Below are 17,372 nucleotides of genomic sequence, written 5' to 3'. Positions count from 1 at the left end.
ATAATTCATTTTTCCAAAGAGAAAAAGAAGCAGCCGAAAAAATATTTTAACACTTTGTAAACTGAGATTCATAATATTTGTATTCCTAAACCACATATGCATGAGGCTCCAAAGTTCTCAAGGTAAAGAATAAAAGGGCTGGTATATAATTTTTTAAACAGAAAAATGAGCAGCAGCACTTTAAAACTTCTCAGTTGGAAAGGGATATTTTTGGTCAATGATCTATTTTTATTTCTGCTCTGCTGTTTCTGGAGGAGTCCAATGACAAGGACCTGTCCTTCAAAGTTTTAGTCTGTGGGCACAGAATTAGCATTTTCAATTACTTTCCTTGGATGAAGTATACAGGTCTCTTTCCCCCACCATTCTCCCCTTTTCTTTCCCCTCTGAGGACAGGGAGGGCAGTTTCTGGGTTACCCTTTCTTTTTTTTCCAGAATTTTCTCAGCAAGCTACCAACATACTTTTAAAAACTAATTTACAGCTCTTTTTCCAAAAAGATAAGAACCACAGATAGGATTCAGACACCATATGACATACACTCAAACTATCAAAACTATTCGTTTTAGCTAACAAATTCGTGTCATTCTTAGTAGATACATATTTTTGTTACTCCTTCCAATTCTGCAGCAAAGCTAGTTAATTATCATCTTGGAATCCTGGATAATATACACAGAACAGTTGCCCTTACAGACGTATTTAATAAAAACAAATGCTGAGTGGGAGCTTAGAAATGAGACTTGATTACTTTGTCACCCAAGGAACAACCATTGTTCTATATTTTGCTTTTTTTCTATTTTTTTTTTTTCCTACTTTTTGGTCATGCCATATGCAGGATCTTAGTTCCCAATCAGGGATTGAACTCACGCCCTCTGCATTGGAGGCAGAATCTTAACCACTGGACCACCAGTCCCTATATCCTTCTTTCCATTATCATTTACCCCCTTTTTAATACAGCAATATAGTCAGCTCAAGGGCAGATATGGAAAGGAGGAGACAAAGGGCAACTTCTGTTCAATTTTTAGTAGAGCCAGTATCCAAAAAGAGTCAAACCAGAAAGCTAGGAGTAAGGATTGAACTCATGTGGAAGCCATAAATTCTTCTATGGTGATATGGTTGTCCTGCTGATTGGGTGGAGGATCTTCGGAGGGGGCCTTCCTTTATTTGGTCTCTGGTCTCTGTTTATTCAGAGAAATAAATGATTTGCAAACACATTGGAAATACACCATTGCTCACTTAAAAGGTACAACACAGAATTCTGAAACTATTCACTCATTCCTCAACCTTTCGGTATCCTGCTGTTCCACATTTAAGGCTTGAGGGGAGATACCAGAGACACAGAGGTCTGGGATCTAATCTCTTTGACTGCAAAAAAACCATCCTTAATCAAAGAGATTTGAAACCAGGTAATTGATGGAATAACCATGATAGCTCTTACATGGGTGTGAAGGTGCCAGGTCTGTTGAGCACCAACTGTATGCCAGGTCCCTGTAGGTTTCTTTACTTATTCCATTTTGAGAAGCAGATTCCTGGGACAGACCACCTTAAACTCTAACCCCAAAAGCTCAACATCAAACTGTCTTACCCTACAACAAACATTGCTTTCCATGAGCTATTCAACCATCTACTGGAAGTTCACTGGCTCTGCAGTTATCCCAGGGCTGAAATCTACTTCAGAGCATGTATTGCAATCTGTCTAACACCAACTAATGTAAACATCCAATTCAAGTTACTTGGAAAGGTGTATCCAACAACATTGCTAGTGCTAACACAAAAAGAATGAAAAGAAGTGTTAGGTACTAAAGGTGTAGAAACATGCAAACTAGAGATCATTTTAAAACTATAAAATAACAGTCACTTCAAGCTGGGTTTCTCAGGTGGCACTAGTGATAAATAATCTGACTGTCAATGCAGGAGACGTAAGGGACAAGGGTTCAATCCCTGGGTCAGGAAGACCCCCTGGAGGAGGAAATGGCACCCTACTGCAGTATTCTTACTGGGAGAATCCCATGGACAGAGGCGCCTGGTGGGCTACAGTCCACGAGGTGCAAAGAGTCAGACATGACTGAGCGTCTGAGCGCACACACACACACAACATTAAACTATATAAGCGTCACTCAGTAAGTCCAAAGAGAAAATGCTCCTAAAAGGGCATGTATATGTGTGTTCATGTATACAATACACATAACGCTCCCTTCCCCCATTCACTCTAGCTCTCCCAGCTTCAAATAAAAAGAAGTTGGAAAGAATTAAACTACAATGCTATTCCACAAGGCTGTAAATGCTTAAGCTACTGGCTGAATCTCTAAACCACGTCAGTGCCATTGGCTGTTTCATTAAGCTCACCTTTGGCAGGTATAACCTTCATAACCCAGTGTCTCCATTGGACTGACATTTACACAGCAATATCTTTTTAAAGCAATAGCCGTCAATGTTAAACACCTCTTAATTATGGGCTCATTGAACAAAGGTAACATTCATCTCTTCGTTTCACATAGACAGGCAATGGCAGAGGTGGTGGCAATTTTTATTTGTAGGAACCTGACTGCCACTTAAGACTCATTTTTATTACTCTTCAATAATGAGGTTTGTGTTTTGTTTTGTGCTTAAACGATGGATTGGACTCCAATGAATCTGTCTTTCCTCCTTATTACTCTTATGACTTTCATGAAGAAGGAGAGGGTTTAGGCACATCCCATTCTGTATCCTGCCTTAAACCAAGTGCACTAGAGGGGAAATAAGTAAATCTGGAGCCTCCCTGCTCTCTCTATTAGATTAATCACAGTGGACTCCAGAGGATGGAGTATCTAGAGCGAAGACGGAATCATTTTCTTTCCTATACTAGGTTCAGCACTTGTTACATTTCTATTCATAATAGGGTTAAAGGCAGTGGAACGCCATCTCTTTTTCTTTTATATCAGTTTCCTGTACTGTTTATAGAGAAATTCTAGGAACAGTATTGACGCAAGTATGCATTATTGGCTTAAAATTTTTTTTAGGAGACATTTTCTTTGCAACCCTCTGGGCCAGGGCATTTCCTCTGCCTCATGCTAGGGCACTGAACCTTATCTGTCAAGCTCATAGAAGTCAAGTTCTAATGCAACCTAACAATATTAGGAGGAAAAATTCTTACAAGTTAGAGAGTATACAAACCAAGTTGTCAGTGAGGACCTGTAATTTTGTTTTTAAGATAAAAATGAGGTGGACTAGGTTTGGAAAGAAACTTTTAGTGACAGTGACAGGCTTAATTTTGTCTGGTATTTGGAGAGCACTTTTTCAAACTCTTCTACAAAGAATGTGAGAGCTGAAAAAGTCCTTAAAAACTGAGAATTAAGTACAAGGCCAAGGTCCCACAACTGGCAGAGGCTTCTACATCCAGCCTTCCTTCTTCTGTGAACTATTTATTAAGTTAGGTATTTGCGATTTCCCGACTTTCTGGGTAAAAGTAATTAACCAAACGGAGGAATGAAGGGACTGAGACACTAGGGAAGTCAAATTATTTGCCTAAAATGAGGGATGGCAAATGACTGTGAAGTCAAATCTGCCTTTTCCATCTTCCACCTCCGCCTGCTTTTTGAAGTAAAGTTCTATTGAGACATAACCAAGCTCATTCATTTACATAACTAAGGCTGCTTCTGCACTATAATGGCAGACTTGAATAGAAACAGAAAATATTTACTATCTGGCCTTCACAGAACAAGTGTGCTAGTTCCCTGCCTAAGGTACACAGTCGTGGCTGCGTGAAGCCGTGAGTGCTCAGTCATGTCCAAGTCTTTTGTGACCCCATGGACTGTAGCCCGCCAGGTTCCTCTGTCCGTGGAATTTTCCAGGGCAGGAATACTGGAGTGGGTGGCCATTTTCATCTCCAGGGGATCTTCCCAACCGACCCAGGGATCAAACTCACCTGTCTTGAGTCTCCTGCATTGGCTGGCGAATTCTTTACCACTGCGCCACCTGGTACACAGACTCGGTATTAAAACCCACACACACAGGGAATAAAATGGCTTCTATTCAAATATGCTACCCTAATTTTACCAGGGGCTTCCTGGTGGCTCAGACAGTAAAGAATCCGCCTGCAATATGGGAGACATACGTTCTATCCCTGGGTTGGGACGATCCCCTGGAGGAAAGCATGGCAACCCACTCCAGTATTCTTGCCTGGAGAATCCCATGGAGAGAGGAGCCTGGCGAGCTCCAGTCCATGGGGTCGTAGAAAGTCGGACACGACTGAGTGACTAAGCACAGCACAATTTTACTAGAATCAAGAAAGCTCTCCTGGACCTTGTGGGCCCAGTGCTGCAAAGGCACATCCAATATCTGTCCTTCAACCTCTATACACAGTTGCAGGCACTGATGCTGGGCTCAGCTCCCCAGCGCTGTGTGCAAGGCTACTGATTGCCAATCCCCTCAATGACAGTGACAGCAAAAAGAACCATCCCCGTGCACAAACGCCATCCTGCTTCCCTAATAGATGGGTACCTTGTATTGAGAAGAAATGTTTTTCTGTGCAGCCAATGGAACTGTGGGCCATTTGGGCTCCTTGAAGAAGTCCAAGTTCCTTTTCCTTTATTGTCTCCTCTCTTCCCTCTTTTCCTGGAGCTGAGTAGGCCATGTGCTTAAAGAGATGAAATACTCAGGGGGGTTAAAAGCCCACACAACCAAGTACACAAGGGCTGGAGCCTCTTTCCCTTCACTGGTTAGGTCGGAACAGCCAGTCCACCTTAGAGAAGTCACTTTCTTGCTCTCTCTCCCTCCCCGCTCCCCACCCTTCCCTCTTCCCTTTTCTCCTAGGAGCTAGCCAGGTGTACACAGAGATGTCTTGGGTTGGCCAAAAAGTTCGTGCGTTTCTCCACATGATGTTATGGAAAATTCTGAACATTTTGGCTGGCCAACCCAGAAAGCTTAGACTGGCTAGATTTTGACACCTGAAAAGGTCCTCTAGCACTCCCCGTTCTCTGGCACTACATCCTCCAGTTCCTCAGATTATGGCGGGGACATCCACATGGGCTTTTCCTTGAAGCTTATAAATGTGTGATTCAGGACGGGCCTTCTGGGACAATCAGCCTCTGAACTTACCAATATGGCTTTGGAATTTGGCACCATACACACATCCCAATACAGTGTTACTTACCCCTACCCTATCCTGTGATCGGTGCTCAGTGGCTCAGTCATGTCTGACTCTTTGTGAACCCATGGACTGTAGCCCACCTGGGATTCTCCAGGCAAGAATACTGGAGTGGGTGGCTATTCCCTTCTCCAGGGGATCTTCCCGACCCAGGGATTGAATCCGCATCTCCTGCATTGCAGGTGGATTCTTCACCACTGCACCAGTCATAAGTATTACTTGGGGTGTGCAAGAGACGGAACGATTGATCACAGCCAGAGTCTTAGATTCTTGAGTCTTCTGGTCATGCTATTAGGGAGACAATGTAGTGTACAGTAGTGGAGCCAGAACTTCTAGATTCAAAATCCAGAATCAGCCACTTATTAGTGACTTGGCAAATTACTCAAATTCTGTGCCTGTTTCCTCATCTGGAAAATGGGGACAATAATAGTCCCTATGTCACAGGAGTGTTGTGAAAACTAAATAGTAATAGGTGCAAAGTACTGAGAACTATGACTGGCACCATTATAAGGACTATAACAAATGTTTCATAATTGGGGTTAAAATTGAAATTTTATTTTAGAGGAAAACTATTACCAACACATTAGGCATAGTCAGTTGTCCAATTTCAGAAAAAGGTTTAATAGTGATTTAATACAAATAAATGCACATGTTTCATGGAGGCACTACTTCTTTTTAAAGTAATTCCTAAAGCACGCTCTAGAACCAAACAATCCAATATTTGAAATGAGTATCTCCCAAAGGAAGTTCTAAAACATTGCATTGCTAAACCTGAGGATTTTTCCATATAAAACTACTGTTTCCCTCCTTTTCTTTCCACCCAACTTAAAGTCTAACTTTCTACTTCCAAATCTTTTTCATGAATTTCTTTTAATAGCCCCATCTATCAGCTGCTAAACCCTATTCTGTCTTGCCTATTTGTGTAGTACTAACACTTGCCCGTCGTATTACACCACCATGCATGGAATGAAAACCTTGCTTAGCAAAATTTACTAGGCATAAGCCCCAGGTCTGTTGATGGCTCTTGTTCAAACATAGCCATATTGCCTAACTTTGAGTCATGTGTGTTCATCTGTCTTACAGATACCTCCAGATACATGTCTCATGGAAGCTCAAATCTAACCAAATTAAACACACAATTTTTAACCCAAGTCTGTTCCATTTCTTATATCTCTCATAAAATAAATGGCTTACTACAGTGCTATTTACAGTAGCAAAGACATGGAAGCAATCAAAGTGTTTATCAGCAGGTGAATGTGAAAAAAGAAGATGAGGTGTATATGTGTATGTGTGTGTGTGTGAAATAATGCCATTTGCAGCAACACGGATGGACCTATACATTATCATACTAAGCGAAGTAAATCAAACAGAGAAACTACCATATGATATCACTTATATGTGGAATCTAAAATATGACACAAATAAAATCATTTACACTACATTAGGCATAGTTAGCTGTCCAATTTCAGAAAAAAATGTTTAACTGTGATTTAATACACAGAAACAGACTCACAGATATAGAAAATAAACTTATGATTACCAAGGAGGAAAAGGGGGAATAAATTAGGAGTATGGGATTAACAGATACACACTACTGTATAAAAAATAAACAATAATTTACCATATACCACAGAGAATGGTATTTAATATCCTCTAATAACCTATAATGGAAAAGCATCTGAAAATATATGTGTATATGTATAACTGAATATATATATATATAACTGAATCATTTTGCTGTATACCTGAAACTAATACTGTAAATCAACTATACTTCAATTAAAAACTTAATGGCTTACTAATTTTTTTTTCAAACCAGAAATAGATCCTCAGTTCCTCCCATCTATCTCTTCTTTTCTCATATTTAACAAATGACTGGTCTCTTTGAACAGTGCTTAAGTATATCCTACTACTCCAATTCTACAGGCACCGTGCCAGTTCACATTCAGATAATCTTGTCCAAGACTACTGCAATAGACTCCAGTTTTGGTAACACCCACTCCCTTCAATACATCATCCAAGGCACTGCTTCCCTAACCTCAACTGGACCACCCCTCCATAGTCTCACATGGTTTCAATGGTATCCTCAGTCCTCCAGGTACATCCACAGCTTACTGCATGGTACACGATGTCAATGATAACTCTATTAACTGAACAATCCTGGCTTCCTCTTTTGCCTCCACTCAACCATCTTTCATTTTGCACTCCAGCTATATAGAGTTAATAGAGTTTCCAAAACATTCCAGGTGGTCTCCTGCCTTTACATCTCCTCTTCTCTCCTCTTGTAATGCCTTTTCCCTGGTCCATAGGAAAACTACTTTTTTCCATAAAGTCTCAGATCAAATGTTATGCATTTGCTCCCTTTCCTAACTATTATGGATTGAGTGCTAAAATAACCAGATAACATGCTAGCCACTGGTTATGTAGTCATGCCCATGAAAGCAATCCACAGAGATGAGCTGACTTTTCCTCCATGCCAACTCTGGACCTGATGCATCTTTCCATTAAAGTAGAAAGGGCACTAAGTTGGAGTTGTGTGCATGTCAGTCTTTCCACTCTACCTTAAACACGTGCATGTTGCTCAGTTGCTAAGGTGAAAGTGAAAAAGTGAAAGTGTTAGTCACTCAGTTGTGTCTGACTCTTTTGTGATCCCATGGGCTGTATCCCACCAGGCTCCTCTGTCTATGGGATTTCCCAGGCAAGAAAACTGGAATGGGTTGCCATTTTCTTCTCCTGGGGATCTTCTTGACCCAGGGATTGAACCCAAGTCTCCTGCATTGGCAGGCGGGTTCTTTACCACTGAGCTACCAGGGAAGCCCATATCTTCAACACAGTATTCTGCAATATGTATGTTAAAAGAATGAAAAAGCACACTCTGTCTCTTCAGCTAATTTGTCCTCTGGCTTCACTGAATTTCTCAAAGGGCATAATCACATACAAGGCACTGTGGTCAACAGTATAGGCTTTGCAGTAAGACAACCTCAGTTCCAAATTTGGTACCACTACATGTATGGATGTGAGAGTTGGATGGTGAAGAAAGCTGAGGGCCGCAGAATTGATGCTTTTGAACTGTGGTTTGGAGAAGACTCTTGAGAGTCCCTTGGACTGCAGGAAGATCCAATCAGTCCATCCTAAAGGAGATCAGTCCTGGGTGTTCATTGGAAGGACTGATGTTGAAGCTGAAACTCCAATACTTTGGCCACCTCATGCGAAGAGTTGACTCATTGGAAAAGACTCTGATGATGGGAAGGATTGGGGGCAGGAGGAGAAGGGGACGACAGAGGATGAGATGGTTGGATGGCATCATTGACTCGATGGACATGGGTTTGGATAAACTCCGGGAGTTGGTGATGGACAGGGAGGCCTGGAGTGCTGCGATTCATGGGGTCGCAAAGAGTCGGGCATGACTGAGAGACTGAACTGAACTGACTCTTTAGCTATGAGACCTTGACAGCCTACTTAGTTCTATAAAATGGAGACAATTCTGGTATCCAATTTCACAGGGCTTTTATGATGATGCAACAGGGGAACACAGGTAAATAACTCAAAATGGCATCCTGCGTGAAGCAACTCTTCAATAAATGTTAGCTATTATTTTACCCTGAATACTACACATCTACCTATATGAGACAATAAACTGTAGAAAAAAATAGGAATTAATTGCTTGGTTCAAGAAATTAATTAGTTCACACATTTTTCACTTCCCATACGGTTTCCAACTGTGTTGAACCTAAAGAGTTAAACAGGCATACACACAAGCATTCTTCCCACCAAGGCTTGTCATCTGAGGATGAGGGTCGGGGAAGGCAGTGCTGCTGGTTATGGATGTTAAATCAACAATTTTTTCTTACAACAAACCCCTGGCACCCTGTTCTCACCATGTCATGGCCTGTGATGACTTAGTGTCTCCCAAGCATGACCAAGCGATTAGCAGGGCTGTGTCTGCGCATCTCAACAGTAATGGGAGCTCTCTTTCCATTTGCCATGTATTGAAGCCTGAGCGCTTCGCTGCCTTGTGCATTTTCGGCTTGATGAATTCATTATTCTCCATATTTTCCTCCTCGCTCCTTCAGAGAAACCTTTTCCTAAAATGCCAGGATTTTTGCCCCGGCTTTAAGAAAATGATTTTTTTTTTTAACATGCAACTTGGACAGTGAGTCTGCAACAACTTAGCTGCACCCTGGGCCACTTGAAGAAGAAGAGAGTGAAATGTCAAGTTCTTTAATACAACCCCCACAGCATCTCCTTTCACTGGAGAGAAAACATGCAGGTGTCAGTTGGGCATTTTTCCAAAAAAGAAAAAAAGAGTACTCTTTGAAAAGGGACAAGGCTGAAGTTATTTGTCCTAGATGGACAAGGATATGCTGATCTAAACAGAAGACCTGAGAGCCTATCTCCCACGGTTTGCTTTTTTTGTCCCCCATAAACAAAGCCCACCCCCATACCTGGAGTGTATGCTTTCCCTCTCCCCCATATAAAGAATGTCAGATCATTTCGACACACTGTGTTCACAGACAGGGATACGGTCGGCGGGTAATGAGGGCAGTTTCTGCCGATCTGTCCTTTTAGAAAGCACTTGCAGAGAAAAGGGAAAGAAATTATCCTAATGGAATAAAATTATACATGGCAGAAGAACACCTTACTTAAAACTGATCTGTGGCTTGCAAACTTCTTTTCAGCCATATGACCAGCTTTCAGTAGCAAAAGAACATAGGAGAGAACTCCACTCCACCATAAGCAACAAAGAGGCTCTGCCGACATTTCTGAATCAACACCTAGAATTTAACAAGCAACAAGGACTCTGCCCGTGTAATGGGTGACATCACATGCACTGGCCTTTCTGGTGACCAGCGGATGCCAAGGTCACAATCATCTTTGATTTTACCTTCACACACACAAAATGACACAAGCCATCAGTGAATTGCATCTAAGGACATTAGGAGAATAGTTCAAAGCACTGGCCCAGGTGTCAGGTCCCCTGAGTTTGAAACCTGACCAGCTCAGGGACCCTGAATGGGTGGTTTAATTCTCTAAACTTAAGCTTTCTTACCTCTAAAATGGGACAAGTACTATACACCTGATATATAACCCGGTGATAAAATAATACATGAAATATGCTTACCACTTGTTTAGGTACTACGAAAATCAGTATCAAACACAGTGGCATTGATTATTTTTTCTTTGATTATTGTAATTTCCTGATACATCTTCCAATATTTCCTTTTGCAGGTATCACAGATTTTCTGGATGAAAAATTTTGCTGTTAACTAAAATTTTTACTTTACCCATGTAGGAACAAAATGATGCCCCTCTTGTAGATGGACATATGTTTTTAAAAAAGAATCTACTCCCCAAAAGTTGGTAACATACAAAGGCACTGTTTTTTTTTTTTTTACAACAAGTACCAGATTGTGTCAAAAATGCTTCTTTCTATAAAATAAGATCAAAAAGATCCCACCTGCTATGGGTTTCTTACCCAGAGCAAAGCCTTACCCTCCAGAAGGTGAAAATATCCCAAATGGTTATCTCCTCCATTAGGCAAAAATAAACAAAACAAAAAACCCCATATCCTGCCATGCTTCTCAGAGGCACAAGCTTGCTGTGGTCACACAGCCTCTGAAGATGATGCTTCAGATCTAAATATAGGGATGTGGTGGGGGTGGGAGGCTGGAGATAATAAGAACAGGGGTGGGCAGAGGCCCATGGGCTATAAATAACCAGTGAGCATGACTACATTTAGAGCTGCCCATGTGCAGGACTCCAACATATTTCCTACTTTGTTTCCTGAAACAAAAGAAACAAGAGCTGTGTTCAGGTTTCTCTGAACCTCTGGCAGGAATATACTCTTCTGTATATATACATGTATTTCTCTTTTGAAGAACTGCCAGCTCAAAATAATTGTTACCATCACATTAAGACCATCTCATCCCAAGGTGCATCCACATTCACAAGTGAGGATGACCCATTCACACTTGTTGGCACTGGCTTCATGCAAAATAATAATTCCCTAAACATAAAAGGTTTACCTGGCCAAGTCTTAACAAGCAGAGTACATATTACAGCTGCAAATATTTGTCCCTCTAACATCTTCAAGATGGTTGCTCTTTACAATGTTTTGGCAGAAACAAACATCTGTTTGGGGGACAACACCTGATCATTTTCACCATTCCTCTAATGGGAAAGTGCTGACTAGACGAAGGGTTTACAAAGATTCTGTGTGCAGAGAGTATGACCCAGGTGTCTCTAAAATCATCTGTTCAGAAAAAACAGAACCAACATTGCTGAAACCCTCTGAGCTGTCTCCCTTCAAAACATTTCTAAGCTCTATGCTACCTAAGAGTCCCCAAGTGAGCCCACTGGAGAATTCTGCATAATCTTAGGCTAGTCACACGGAATATTTGGTGACTAATCTGCATTCCTGTCAAATGGATGGAGTCTATATGCCTGTGGATTTGTAGAGTCCCAGGAGGAGTTTGGGTCCATAAACCACTGAATGAATTCTATTAATACATATATGTGGCTTTTTCACCTGTGACATAAATGACATTTTTTTACTCGTCTATTTCTGAATGTTCTTTATTAAATAATAAACTCAAGAAAAATTTCATACAAATCACCAGTGTCCATAACCATTATTCCTTATTATTACAACGGCTTCCTCTTGGGTGGAAGTAAGAGTCTAATTTCAGAACCATGCTAGATTTGGCCCCCTTGGATGGCAGGGCCAAATCAGCAGGCTACTTTTGCAAAACCAGATCTCTGAAAGGTGAGATCAGGGGAAAACTTTGAACTTTAAACTATATTTGTTAGAATCAGAGGCTGGTGTAGGCCAAGAAGTTCTTTTGGACAACTTTACAATTCATCTGGCTTTTCCCATCCACACAGGGATGCATGCTAAGTCCTTCAGTGGTGTCTGACTTTGTGCAACCCCATGGACTGTAGCCCCCAGGATCCTCTGTCCATGGGATTCTCCAGGCAAGGATACTGGAGTGCATTGCTGTGTCTTCCTCCAGGGAATCTTCCTGACCCAGGGCTTGAACCTGCATCTCCCATGTCTCCTGCATTGGCAGGCGGGTTCTTTTCCACTAGTACCACCTGGAAAGCCCAGGGGTGGGTCCTCTGGTAAAGAGATTCTAGAGCTCACAGATCTGCCTCCCAGAAGAACCTCCACACACAGGAAGAGACTGGTCAGTAAGACTCCAAGGAATATGCTGGAAACCTCATGCCCAGGCCCAGGATAGAGAAGCAGGCAGTGGTTCAATTTCTCCAAACATTGCAAAGGCAAAGTTGCTCCCTTGATGACTAAATTCCAAGCTATCTGGTCCAATTTCCCCTTCCTGCTTGGAAATACCTTTCCAGTGCTAAAGGTTTGGAACTCTTGAGAGCATGCATGCTTTAATAAAATATGTGACTCCACTATAAGCCTACATCTTCATTAAAGGGAAAATCTAATTTCAAGGGAGAAAAGCATGTGACGGAATCTTGAAGCTTTCTTCTTAGCTTTCCATCCAACCCCAAGATGAGTTCAGGTCAAGAGTTTGATGAAGATATTCCTTTCTAATCTATCACAGCGGAGGCCACCTTGCCCATATTCCTTCCCTTACCAATTCAATACAGGTTGATTTAACTGTCATCATCTGTATTTTATTTTATTTTTTGCCAAGAGGTATTCTCTGGCCGCAATGATGATTTTTACCTGCTTGTCTACATGGAAGTCCATATAGTCAAAGCTATGTTTTTCCCAGTAGTCATGTATGAATGTGAGAGTTGGACCATAAAGTGGACCATAAAGAAGGCTGAGCACTGAAGAACTGATGCCTTCAAACTGTGGTGCTGGAAAAGACTCCTGAGAGTCCCATGGATTGCAAGGCAATCAAACCAATCAATCCTAAAGGAAATCAACCCTGAATATTCATTGGAAGGACTGATGCTGAAGCTGAAGCTCCAATACTTTGGTCACCTGATGCAAAGAGCCAACTCATTGGAAAAGACCCAGAGGTTGGGAACTATTGAAGGCAAAAAGAGAAACGAATGGCAGAAGATGAGGTGGTTAGATAGCATCACTGAGTCAATGGACATGGGTTTGAGCAAACCCCAGGAGATAGTGGAGGACAAAGGAGCCTGGCATGCTGAGGTCCATGGGGTCACAAAAAGTCAAACATGACCTAACAACTACATGGTAGTGCTGATGTATCAGGAATCAACATCCAACAGCAGCCCTGACCAATGAGTGACAGGAGAACTGGTGAACAAATATTTCATCTTCATCACTTACTGGAGGGCTCACTCTGAGGCCTCCCAGAGTTTCCCAGCAGGACTGAGTTCCACTTATAACTTCCTTGATGATGAAAATCTTTACTGGTTGCCTTCCCTCCTGTGTCTTCCTTCCTCCCTGTTCTACTGAGATCGCTTCCCAGATAAATTACTTGCCCTTGAATCTGTGCCTTGGGGTCTGTTTCAGCTGGAATTCAAACTAAGGCTCTGAGATATTTAAGCCTCAACAGAGAAAACACATTTGGAAGAAAAGAAAGATACACCCAGAGTTGCATAATTACTATTATATGACCTATTATAGTTAACTCTAGGGCTATACGTGTCCATCATCATCTCTGTTTGAATAAGAAACTTAGGGAGAGAAAATGACTTCCATCAGGATTTAGGGGTTCCATGAAAACCGCAAAGACTTTCTGGACTATCTGTGAAAGACTATTTTTTAATCTCACCCTGGATTCTGCCCATGATCTTTCATACTTGCCCTTTGCTTTCCTCACTGTAATTTCTGAAGCTCAGGCTACGACTGTTCCTACAGGAACCAGGTAACAAGCCCACTGTCTCCCACTCACTGCCTGCTTTATGGGGCTCTTTCCTCCTCTTCCCCATCTGTGCAGCACTTGGCTCTGGTCTCATTTTAGCTGTCACCTTTTGGTCTGAGAATCACTTCCCTCGGATCCAGTGGGTTCTGAATTGATGGCTTGACTATTCAATTCACACCTGGCTCCTCCTCTTGGATAACTCTTTGGGTTTGATAACCTCACGTTTGTACCTGCTGTTTAGTGCAGAGAGCTCAGCTTGGTGCTCTGTGATGACCTAGAGGGGTGGGATGGGGAGGTAGGTCCAAGAAGGAGGGGATATCTGTATGTGTATATCAGATATGTATATGTGTATATCATAAATATATATATATGTATGTATATGTGTATATAGATATATACATATATATCTGATTCATTTCATTGTATAGCAGAAACCAATACAACACTGTAAAGTAACTATATCCCAATTAGAAAAATGTGAATAAGACAATGTTCTTTCCCTCACAAGGTTTACACGTTTAATGGGGCAGACATCCAAGGAATATGTAAAGGTATCCCTGATAGAGAACTACAGAATAGGATAGGGTAGGTGAATAGAAAAGAACGATCCTCTGAAGAGCAGAAAGCAGAGAAAGAAGGCAGACTGTGAAAAGCCATGGTTAAGAGTTGTAAGTGAGCAGGACCCTATGGGGCCTTCCCAGGACAGAGCCTCCACCCCCTCCCTATGGCTTCTGCCTGCCTCTGGTCTGCAGAAAACCTTTAGCCTCCCAAGCCTTCCCTGAGTCCCAAAGAATAAATTTAATTAGAGAAGTGAGAAAATGCAAAAGCAAAGGAAAACAGTCAAACAAGACAAAATAATAATAGGTTAGCCATTAAGCAAAGTCCTTTAGTGCCTCCTCAAGGACTATTGATAATATTCTGAGCCATATGGTTTGAACTCTGTTGCAGATATTGAAACCCCCACCAGGTGGAAGACATTCTATTCATTGCATGCTGCCCACAAGCATGGAAAACCTCAGACCAGTTGGAATCAGAAGGTTGATGATGCTGACTCCCACTTACTTCACCACCAACCAATCAGAAGAATGTCCATGAGCTGATCACAATCCCTGAAAGGCACTCCCTTATCCTGTCTTTAAAAACCTTTCCCTGAAAGCCATCGAGGAGTCCAGGCCTTCTGAGCACTAGCGACCTGGACTTCTTGCTTGGTGACTTCAATAAACATTGCACTTTGCTTCAACACAATAGATTGGTGTCAGCAGACTGGCTTTGCTATGAGCAGGAGAGTGGACTGAAGTCTGGTTCAGCAACAGAATCAATACAGACGTCTCTGAGTAGGTGCCACGCTTGCTACCAAAGTAAACTTACAGACTAACAAACAAGAAAAAATAGACTCTGGAAAGCAATTTCCAGGTGTGTTTTATTTGTGCCACTTCATGCACCCCATATGTGTCTCTCTGGTATAAATCCCACTTCATTCCATCACTGAACTATACCTAGGCTGAGATTTTCATTCCCAACTTTCCCCAGACAGGGTGTGATATGCTGCTTATAAAGGCCAAAGGATAATAGAGTGTCGCCAAGTGGATTGTAGATTCCCATGCAGCCTGGACTTTTCAGACCGAATGAATCAGCTGGCCCTGCATGACCTCAATTAAGATAGGAATGGGGGCTTCGCTTTGACCACACATCCTAAACCACATACTGTGCTTAAGTTTCCAAGCTGTCAGTCTCTGTGACTCCCCTTTAGCAATACTTAACGACGACTTGTGACATGAGATTCTGAAAGCTTTTTGAAAGTCTTACTCACTAATGGACAGACCTCTTACATATTTTATAAAACTAAACAAACATCAAAGTTAACACTCAAATGCAACTTGTTTTTTTCTAAACCCTCTAAAGCCTTGTCAGCATATAAATTCTCCTGCAGGTTTGAGTCAAACAAAGAGTACCTGAGTGATGAATTTTTAGGGAAGAAAAAAAAAAAAGATTCCAAGCTTCTTGAGGGCCAAGACTTAATTTTACATTTTTGCTTCTCAGTGCCTAGCACAATGCCTGACACAAAATAATGGCAAGTAATGTTTAATTGTACTGAAGTGGGGGGAGGAAATTTCAAAATATTTAACCACATAGAACAATCAGCTTTTGCTGATTTTCCTTTAAATATTATTAGCTATCTCCAAAGTTAAAATGTAACTGAAAATAACAAAACATATTTATATATACAGATACAGAGTTCTAAGTACACTCTAAACAGAGCTTCTTATAAGACTTTACAGGCTCCCCAAATTTCAAAAGTGCACACAAGTAACATTATGACCAAGAATTATGATGATGGGGATTACAACAATAGTGACCACTGATTAATTGCTAACCAGGTGCCAAGCACTGTGCTAGACACTTCCTTGTACTCTCCACTTAACACAGTAGGTCACAGTATCATGTCACCTCCTGCATCCAGACTTCCTTTAATCACCACATCTAAAGAAGCACCAGGGCTGGCACTAATGGTAAAGAACCTGCTTGCCAATGCAAGAGATGTTAAGGGATACAGGTTGGATTCCTGTGTTGGGAAGATCCCCTGAAAGAGGAAATGGCAATCCACTCCGATATTCTTGCCTGAGAAATCCCATGGGCAGAGGAGCCAGGTGGGCTACAATCCATGGGGTCGCAAAGAGTCAGACATGACTGAGTGACTGAGCACACACGCATGCAAAGTAGCACCACTGGAATGCAAACTAGTGCTGTCACTATGGAGAACAGTATGGAAGTTCCTTTCAAAACTAAAAAAATAGAGTTACCATATGATCCAGCAATCCCACTCCTAGGCATATATCTGGTAAAAACTTCAATTGGAAAATATACATGCTCCCCAATGCTCACTGGGAGAAGGAAATGGCAATCCACTCCAGTATTCTTGCCTGGAGAATCCCAGGGACAGAGGAGCCTGGTGGGCTGCCGTCTATGGGGTCGCACAGAGTCGGACACGACTGAAGCGACTTAGCGGCTGCAGCAGCAGCCAATGCTCACCACAGCACTTTTTATAACAGCCAAGACATGAACGCAACCTAAATATCCATCAACAGACAAAAAGATGCAGAAGATGCGATACAAATATACAGTGGAATATTACTCAGCCATGACAAAGGACAAAATAATGCCATTTGCAACAAATGGATGGACCCAGAGATTATCATACTAAGTGAAATAAGTCGAGGGACAAAGACAAACACCATATCACTTATATACAGTTTTTAAAAATGACACAAATGAACTTACTTACATAAGAGAAACAGACTCACAGACATAGGAAACAACTTACGCTTATCAAAGAGGGAAAGAAGGAAAGGATAAATTGGGAGTTTGGGATTAGCAGATATAAACTATTATACTAAAAACAGATAAACAACAAGGCCCTACTATATAGCACAGAGATAAA

The 17,372-nt window shown here is 41.6% G+C and overlaps 1 protein-coding gene across 5 annotated transcripts in view; it reads right to left on the bottom strand.

Annotated features, from left to right (window-relative positions):
- Positions 1-17,372, bottom strand: part of ESRRG (estrogen related receptor gamma) — a 682,819-nt gene that overhangs the window by 514,000 nt on the left and 151,447 nt on the right. The gene's annotated exons all lie outside the window — the stretch shown is intronic.

The sequence above is a fragment of the Giraffa tippelskirchi genome, chromosome 5 (assembly GCF_054371585.1).
Source record: "Giraffa tippelskirchi isolate mGirTip1 chromosome 5, T2T-mGirTip1v1.2.pri, whole genome shotgun sequence".
Classification (NCBI taxonomy): Eukaryota; Metazoa; Chordata; class Mammalia; order Artiodactyla; family Giraffidae; genus Giraffa; species Giraffa tippelskirchi.
Note: the sequence above shows the minus strand (reverse complement) of the source record. Positions and strands in the feature narration are given on the sequence as shown.